This window comes from Suncus etruscus, chromosome 13 (genome assembly GCF_024139225.1).
Source record: "Suncus etruscus isolate mSunEtr1 chromosome 13, mSunEtr1.pri.cur, whole genome shotgun sequence".
In the NCBI taxonomy this organism is placed as follows: Eukaryota; Metazoa; Chordata; class Mammalia; order Eulipotyphla; family Soricidae; genus Suncus; species Suncus etruscus.
The window spans coordinates 61,309,823-61,319,388 of record NC_064860.1 but is presented as its reverse complement, the minus strand read 5'-3'; the positions used below and the strand labels follow the sequence as shown (position 1 = coordinate 61,319,388).

Here is a 9,566-nt window from a genome sequence, read left to right as displayed (position 1 = left end):
CTGGTTATTGTAAACAACAATGCAATGAATATAGGTGTGAGAAAGGGATTTTTGTATTGTATTTTTATGTTCCTAGGATATATCCTTCAAAGTGGTATAGCTGGATCGTATGGGAGCTCAACTTTCAGCTTTTGAAGAAATATCCATATCGCATTCCGCAAAGGTTTGAGCGGACAGCATCCCCCCACCCCAGCAGTTAATAAGAGTTCGTTTCACTCTACATCCCCGCCAGCAATGCTTGTTCTAATTCTTTCTGATGTGTGCCAATCTCTGTGGTGTGAGATGGTATGTCATAGTTGTTTTGATTTGCATCTCCCTGATGATTAGTGATGTGGAGCATTTTTTCATATGCCTTTTAGCCATTTGTATTTCTTTTTGTCAAAGTGTCTGTTCATTTCTTCTCCCCATTTTTTGATGGGGTTATATGCTTTTTTCTTGTAAAGTTCTGTCAGTGCCTTGTATATTTTGAATATTAACCCCTTATCTGATGGGTATTGGGTGAATAGTTTCTCCCACTCAGTGAGTGGCTCTTGTATTCTGGACACTGTTTCCTTTGAGGTGCAGAAGCTTCTTAGCTTAATATAGTCTCATCTATTTATTTCTGCTTTCACTTGTTTGGAAAGTACTATTTCCTCTTTAAAGATACCTTTAGTCTCAATGTCATAGAGTGTTTGACCTACATGTTGTTCTATATACTTTATGGTTTCAGGCCTGATATTTAGGTTGAATTTTACCTTTGTACATGATGTTAACTGGAATTCTAAGTTTGCTCTTTTACAAGTGGCTAGCCAGTTGTGCCAACACCACTTATTGAAGAGGCCTTCCCTGTTCCATTTAGGATTTCTTGCACTTTTATCAAAAATTAGGTGACGGTATATCTGGGGAACATTCTCTGAGTACTTAAGCCTGTTCTACTGATCTGAATGTCTGTCTTTATTCTATTACCATGCTGTTTTGATAACTATTGCTTTGTAATATAGTTTAAAGTTAGGGTAAGTAATACCTCCCATATTCCTTTTTCCAAGTATTGCTTTAGATATTCTTGGGTGTTTATTGTTCCAAATGAATTTGGAAATAACAAATTTGGAAAATTTGTTCCAAATAAATTTGGAAAAAACAAAATATAGGAGAACTGGAGGGTCCAGCTCCTGACATGAAGCTCACTACAGGGATCGTTTAGTGCAATCACAGAAATAATTACACTGAGAACAATCATAACAAAATGTGACTGAATGAGGGAAGTAGAAAGCCTGTCTAGAGTACAGACTAGTGTGGGGTTGGGACAAAGGACACTTGGGATATTGTTTATGGAAATGTTGCACTGGTGAAGGATTTTATATATTAAAAAATAAAAAAAAAGAAAAGATAAGGCCTCCCAATTCTTACCACAGGCTGTGTTCTTTACGCTGAACTGTATAAAAAGAGGAGGTACAGTAAATGCACCTCATATACACCTCAACCCAGGTCCTTTGCCTGGTCTGTATTGTGAATTGGGGAGAAAAATAGATAATTTAAATGGACAAAATTTATCATATGAGTATGCCTTCTGAAATGAAAACAGTACTCTGAAGAGGGCAATGAAAAAGTAGAAATATAGATCTACTCGAAGCAGGAAACAATATAAAAGAATATGATACATAATAACATAGGTGTTTCAACTATTTATGCTAATATCAGTTAAAGTATTCTTTTTGTAAATAATAGAAAAATCCAATTCAAAGTATCTTAAAAATTAAAAAGAATGTATTGATTTTTGCAACTTAAAACACCCACATAACAGGTAGTAAGACTTTTAGGGGAGTTGAGTAATTCATAACCCAGTTTCATAAAGGATACTATTTTTTGACACACCAGCCTACCTTCCCTAGATTTGCTTTCTTTATAAAAATTATTGTTCTAGGGGCCAGAGAGATAGTATGGAGGCAAGGTGTTTGCCTTGGATGCAGGATGGTAGTTCAAATCCTGGCATCCCATATGGTCTCCCGAGCCTGCCAGGAGCGATTTCTAAATGTAGAGGCAAGAATAAGCCCTGAGTGGTACTGGGTATAACCCCCCCAAAAATAAAACAAAACAAACAAACAAAAATATATATATTGTTCTAATATTATTATGACTATAAGCAGATCTCTGATACACTTGGTCCCTCAATTATTTTGTCACAAGAATTCTCTTTGCATAGGTTAACACACTAAAACATGTCCTGTAATTAGGAAGGTGAAATTACAGGATGAGCATAGCCCTGGCATATATGCCATACCTAAAGTATTCTTTATTTTCCTTAAAACCTTTGGAACCACTTGGTACCATAAAGGTCACTCTTTTCACTCCCCAATATTATGAAGAAAAATCTGATAAGATAGTTAACCAGTACTAAGAAGGCACAGAACAATTATTTTCCTTTCTTTTTGTTTTGTTTTGTTTTTTGTTTTTAGGCCACACCAGGTGACGATCAGGGGTCACTACTGGTTATGTGCTCAGAAATTGTTCCTGGCTTGGGGGACCATATGGGACTCTGGGGCATCGAATCACAGGTCCATCCTAGACTAGCTCGTGCAGGGCAGATGCCTTATCATTTGCGCCACCACTTTGACCCCATCCTTTTAAATGAAGAAATGTAAGAATCTTAGAGGCAAAATAAGTATATTAGATAAGCAAAACAATTAATATTATGTTCTCTAACCATGTCTTTGTATTCCAATGTGATTGTAAGCTATTGATATAGAATTTATAGAAAACAAAAATCATAGTGTACATATGAACATAAATTTCAGCAATCACATCTACTCCATTGTGTTAAGATAAAATATATGATTTGCAATCATAATTAGCTAAAAATAATATGATGTTCAATAGTATATACTAAATCAAAATATAATGGGATGATAATTTGAAATATGTGAATGATTATAAAAGACGATTATAAAAAAGTAATATTCTGCCAGAACAGGATATTTTCACTAGTTATAGCTAGTGGTATAAATAACAGGATATCCTGTACACATATAGTTTTACCAATAAAAATTCAATTAGGAGAAAAAAATGTCAATTGAGGACTTCTATTTGTATGAAATTTCCAGAAAACTGAAGATTTTTAGATGGAATGGATTTGAAATTAAAACTTTAGAATTTGTGCAGGAATATATAAAATTGTCAATAAAAAGTTGTCAGCACATTTTGAACATAAAATGCATTTGAGATTTATAAGTTTATTTTATATTTCATTGTAAATGTATGTCATAAGTATTAATAATAGTAATAAAAAATAAGAGAAATGTTGACTTATTTAAATGTTTAAATTCTAAATGTACTTCTAGTTTTAGAAACAGTTTAACTTGATATATAAATATTAAATTGATATTCTTATGAACACAATTAACTTATGTAAATTAATAATTTATAAATTCTAACAAGACTTATATTTGAAGATTTTTGAAATTGGAATATATTTCACACGGATGCTTACATTTGTATAAATTTCCCTGAAAAGTTTATTGAAATTAGGTGACTTTTTATAATTGGAGACTATTTTGATTCAAGAAAATATAAAATATTTTTAAATAAACAAAATAAAATTATTTTGACAAACACAAAAGTAGCAATAATTATTACTATTCAATAGTAATACTCATATTATTAACACATTACTGTATTTATTAATGTTATAGTATTAATATGTCAATATTCACAAACACCAATATATAAATATCATTCATAATTTAAATATTAATATTAATAAATAAATGGTATTGGTAAATATAAATAAATTTATATTTTAATACAGTAATAAATGTTGCTGCTTTTGTGTTTCTGGAAATAATTTTAAGTGTTTGAACTGGGGCACTATGGAGAAAATAAATTTTCTATAATTAAAAATTAAAATTAATTAAAAATAAAATAATTTTTTTATTTCATTGGGCTAAATCCAGTGACGCTCAGGGGTTACTCCTGGCTATGCACTCAGAAATCTCTCCTGGCTTGGGGGATCACAAGGGACACCCGGGTATTGAACTTCAGCCCGTTTTAGGTTAGCCATGTGCAAGGCAAACACCCTACCACTTGTGCCACAACTCAGGCCCCAGGAATAAAATGTTTAAAAATAAAATAAAGTAAAATTATATTTCAAAGAAAATAGCTCTTATTTTAAATAAATTGATTATACCGATTTTAGAACCAGAATAAAATGTTTAAAGAAAATTTAGAATAGTAGAAGAAAAAATTTTTCATCCCTCTTTTACATATATTTCAAATGAAATAATATAAATAATGAAATCTACATTGTTATTCTTAAGCAGATCCTTTCAATTTATTTAATAAACTTAAAAGCAACTTGTGAAATAAAAGAATAGATGTATATCTATATAAATTTGTAGTAGAGAATATAAAAATGATTTTTCTTTTAGAGACAAGTTTTAGTGATGTCAATAAAATTACTGAGTTTTACAAACCCTTATCTGTCACAAATTTAAATTATTCTTAGGCATATTATGTATTATCTAACAAAATTTGAGACTTAAAAATTCTAAAGATATAAGTAACCTTTTTGAGACTTAACAGTATTTGTCTTTTTTATGAAATGAAAAACATCTCTAAAATGTTTTCATTTGTATAGGTATTATTATCTAATTTTATAGTTCATTTGAAAAAAATATTTTTGAAAAACATTTTAAGTGAGCTCAAATAACTGAAGGTGCCTCTGTTATTGAAAATATATTATCCTGTATATTGTTGTGCTTACTATGGAAGAGAATAAGGTTAAATATATATGGTAACATATTGTATTTAGAATACTCATGGTCATTTAGAAATCTTAAATAGGATCAAGGTGCACACATTGAAAACTGTCTTTCTTAATGGGCACTTGAGAAATCTCATGCAATTTAAACAGTCTCTGGTTGCTACCTCCACATTCTCCAGCCAGAAAACTCAATTATAATTCAACACCACGGTCTCCAGTGAATACTATATATTTCAGTCTTGCCCTTTATGTAGTTAGTCACCAGGGAAGGGTAAGGAAGAAATCATGGTAGCTACAAGTTATATGTTTTTAAATGTGGCCTACCTACTGTCTCCCAGTGCTTTTTCTAGGTTGCTACTACTTACTGGCTGAAGAAATAAAGAAATGCAATTTGAGATTTTTACAAGAGAACAATGAAGATTTTTTTAATAGCAGCTGTTATCCATATATAACTTTCTACTTCTCTTTAGTTGTGTGACAGGTTTTATAAAACATTTGCAAAAGGTTTGATTTGCATGTCTATTGATGTGAGTGGTAGCAAATGTGATATAGATGTTCCTTTTCTTTTAGTTTCCTTTCTTTTTTCTTTTTAGTGGGAACAAATCCAGCAATACTCAGGGGCAATACCCGGTTCTGCGCTCAGGACTCACTCCTCATGAGTGCTTGCAGGACCAAGGATTGGTCCTGTGCTGAGGATTGAACCCTGGTTAGCTGATTGCAAGACAAGATGTACTATCACTTCAGCCCCTATATTTTTTAAAAAGAAATGCCTAAATTATTGAGAGAAATTATGCATTTTAAAGCTATTTAGAATGTAAAAAAATAAAAATAATTTAAAAACTATTTAGAATGAATAATTTTGATAGAAAAAATCATAAAATATTATATTTTATTAGATCAAAATACCTTGATCTTAAGGAAAAAGTTCAGAGGTAAGATTTCTGTAATAAATCAATATGCTATTTTTCATCAGAATAATTTTAAAGTCATATTTAAAATCACTGTATTTTATATTGAACTTAGAATTTTGCTTAACTTATACATATGCACATATGTTTTTAACTTCTCGTATTTACATATAACCATGTTATAAAGAAGAACATAGGTCTATAGCTTCTCAGCTGTTTTTTGAACAACAGAAATTTTTGTTTTTATTTTTTGCAGTTCTGGAGTAATAGATGCTGACGAAGAAGGTATTTTGGTAAAACTCTTTTACCTTTAGCCAGCTGCCTTCTGCCTTCTCTTTATGCCTGTATATGTACTATCCTTGGAAAGGGAGCAGGAGAAAGAAGAGAAAAATAAAAAAAAGATGAATGAGAGAGTTAGAGAAAGAATTTAAAATATGTAAATATCTATGACAAAAATTAAAGAAAGGAATAATTAATTTATACTTTTTCTAAAGTTTTGAAAACTAGATTTTTTTTAAGTAGGACTAGATAAGTTAGGGAAGAAATCTCAATGGGTTGGAACCTTTGTTTAGTATGCAGGAGCCCAAGTTTAAGACTATGTACTCTCACAAGCACTACAAAATATTACCCTAAGCCTTGAGTCAGAGGTAGACCCAAAAGATACTGGATACTTGTGCGGTTCTTTCAAATGTTAAGGGTGGAGAGGTGGTACAGAGTTTCAGTGTAGACTTTGTATGTGGCAGACTCTGATTCAGTCCGTGGCATCCCATCCATGGTCCTCTGCTACTGCTAAGTAATACAGAAATGAGTATCATGGCATGTTGGCCACTAATAGTGAGTCCCCAGCTCCAAGCCTCTTAGCACTGCTTAGAAATAGAAAGAAAAAACTTCATTCATTTTCTATTCTCAGTTCTTTCAGTCCTGTTCTGCTTTGAACTACATTGAAGAATGTAGTTCTCAAATATTAAAGCATTTCTCACTATTTTTGTATATCACAATTGTAAATTTTTTTTATTATTTTAATACCCAAACAGTATTTGCCTATAGCATATATTAAAAATACATTTTATAAGAGAGCCTGGGTACCAGAATGTTTACATTAAAGCAATATATTCTTGTCTCCAAAAATCTTTTAAATCAATTTGAAAGATAGCTGGCTGATCTGTTAATTACCTGTGTTGCCTGCAGATCCTGTAAGGCCAATGAAATAATGTGATCTGGACCTAGTCCATGAGGATACAGATACGGATGTTTCTTGTTGACTGCCTGCAACTTGTCTGCCTGTATTGTATGTCCCACAGATGATGTTATAAATATCCAAATGCCCTTGGCAGAAAAAGGTTCCCACCCATGACCTACATCAATAGACAGTTATAAAAGAGATACATTTGCTATTACCTTATGACACAGAACATTAGAAATGACAAATTAAATTTAATTCTGGTTAACTTGTTATATACATCTTATTAGTTGATAAAACCTCAGTGCAGGGCCCGGAGAGATAGCACAGCAGCATTTGCCTTGCAAGCAGCCGATCCAGGACTAAAGGTGATTGGTTAGAATCCCGGTGTCCCATATGGTCCCCAGTGCCTGCCAGGAGCTATTTCTGAGCAGACAGCTAGGAGTAACCCCTGAGCACCGCCAGGAGTGGCCAAAAACCAAAAAAAAAAAAAAACCTCAGTGCACTCTTTTTTCTAGAGTGAATGAAATCAAATAATTCATTCTAGTAGAGCAAATAATGAATTAATCAAACTTCTATTCATTAATTTAAAAACTAATAAACATCTTTTTATTAAATGTAATTAAATGTTTTATTTTAATCTGGGAAATTTTTTCTTGAGTACAGCTAATATCCATCCCTGACTATCCTGCTTATTTTCCTATATTAAATCTATTAGCATACTCACAAAGGAATGATTCTGAATCATTGCACTTCAGATCCATCTAGAAGTCCAAGTATGGAGAAGTAAACACTGAGACTATTTATGTCAACTAGCCTAAGTCATGATCCACTCATAATAATTTTATTTTCTTGTTTAAAAATAACAACTTAGTCAATTAAAGAATATTCTAACACACAGAAAACGAGCTTATAACTATGGGAAGCATTTTCCTTCTGTTACATTTAACAACTGATAATATTTTATCTTGTCTAAGTAGACGGGATTCAACAGAAACCAAATTGCTCCTGTATAATCTTTTGTACTTCACATTCAGAAAAGAAAAAAAAAATCACACAGATGCATTCTCTTGATGCATATTGTACTATTATGCAAATTATTAAATATAGTATGAATGCACACAAGTAGTATATCATAATAAAAAAGTTTTGGATAAGTACTAACATATAGTATATGATTAATAGCACCACATACAGGGAAAAACTTGAACACCAAAATATTCACTTAATGAGTTGAATATTGATTTTTTCATTAATAAAACTTTATGTTGGTTTAAGATTTATTGCATGAAATCTTCAAGGGTCTATTTTGAAACATCTTTCCAGTAACAGGTTGTCTTTTTCAGCTTACACTGGCTTAATTCAACCAATAACGCCAAAGTGATAGAAACGTTCAACACCTTTTCCCAAGATAATCTAAAGAAGATAAAGCAAAACTTAATATTTCTTCATTCTGTTGTATTTTTTGATATTTTTAGAGAGACATATTTGTGGCTTAGAATTGCCATAACAAATACCATGAAGTGGGTAGCTTAGATCAATAGAAATTTATTTTTTCTCAATCTCAAAACTAGATGCCTAAAATCAAGTTCCTCTCAGAAGTCTTTAGATTTCCCTTTCCAGATTCTTGTAGACTTACTAAATCTGGGAATGTGGCATATAATTCAGTTTCTGCTTATGTCTTCACAACCATGTGTGTCTCTTCACTTTTTCTTAGAAGACTGACTAATCAGGAAAAAACCAACCCACTTTATCATGAATTTATTGTAACATGATTAATTGCTTACAATGATACTAATTCCAAATAAAATCACATTCTGAGGTACTGAATAAAACTTTAGTGTACCTGCCATCTGGGGAATATAATTCAATCCCTTTGGAAACTACCAATTGACATTTATTTCCTGCCTGATTTCTGAGCTCCTTAAAAAATAAATCTAGACAAGAAGACAGGTGAAAGAAATATCACTTTTGTTGATGACAAAGCTCATTTTGTTGAGCATGACATATTTGAAGGCATGTAAGTCCTAGACAGTGACAGACAGTTGCTGCTTGCCACAGATCTCTTCCTCTGATTGCTTGCCCTTGGCTGACAAGTATCCATGGAGGGTCACAGTGAGCAGCCTTTGTCCTTTCTGTACCATGATCATCCTGCTTCACCTAACAAAAAACAAGAATAAGGAATGTGTCCTCATAATTATAATTCAATATATTTTAAACAAATTTTATTGGTTCTGTTTTCAGGAGTATATTTCAGAATATTTCTTCTAAAGCTTGATTTTACATATGTTTTTATAATATTTGTTTGTAAGTAGGTGTATACTATTTGATCTATTACCTAGAAGAATAATTTCAGTCTTTTAAACTAAACTCATGATAAAAAATGCCAGCACTTTTTTATAATAAAAATATCATAATGACACAAAATAAACTTATTCCTGTGTTTATATGTGGGTGTTGTCATTACTGAGATAACTCATAAAAATGTTAAGAGAGGTATGGTAAGTAATAGTATATGTAGATTTTTCCAATTTTATAAATCAGATGTCCATAGTGTTAGGATATTTAGTGGTCAAATGGCAATATGTCATGCAAATATATTGTTTAAAAAGATACTATTCAAATATATTGTTCAATGCCTCCTTGAAAGTGTAAGGATCACTTTATCGCTATTAAAACTATTGGTTTGAGACTTACCAGGTATGATACTCCCATAAAATCTTTTAAACAATAAAAATGCAAG

The 9,566-nt window shown here is 31.6% G+C and overlaps 1 non-coding gene across 1 annotated transcript; it reads left to right on the top strand.

Moving 5' to 3' along the window:
* The first annotated feature begins 1,369 nt into the window (after positions 1-1,369).
* LOC126026333 (small nucleolar RNA SNORA51) lies at positions 1,370-1,504 on the top strand. Its single transcript, XR_007501627.1, has one exon. It is a non-coding gene; the product is annotated as a small nucleolar RNA SNORA51 (small nucleolar RNA).
* The last annotated feature ends 8,062 nt before the right edge of the window (positions 1,505-9,566 follow it).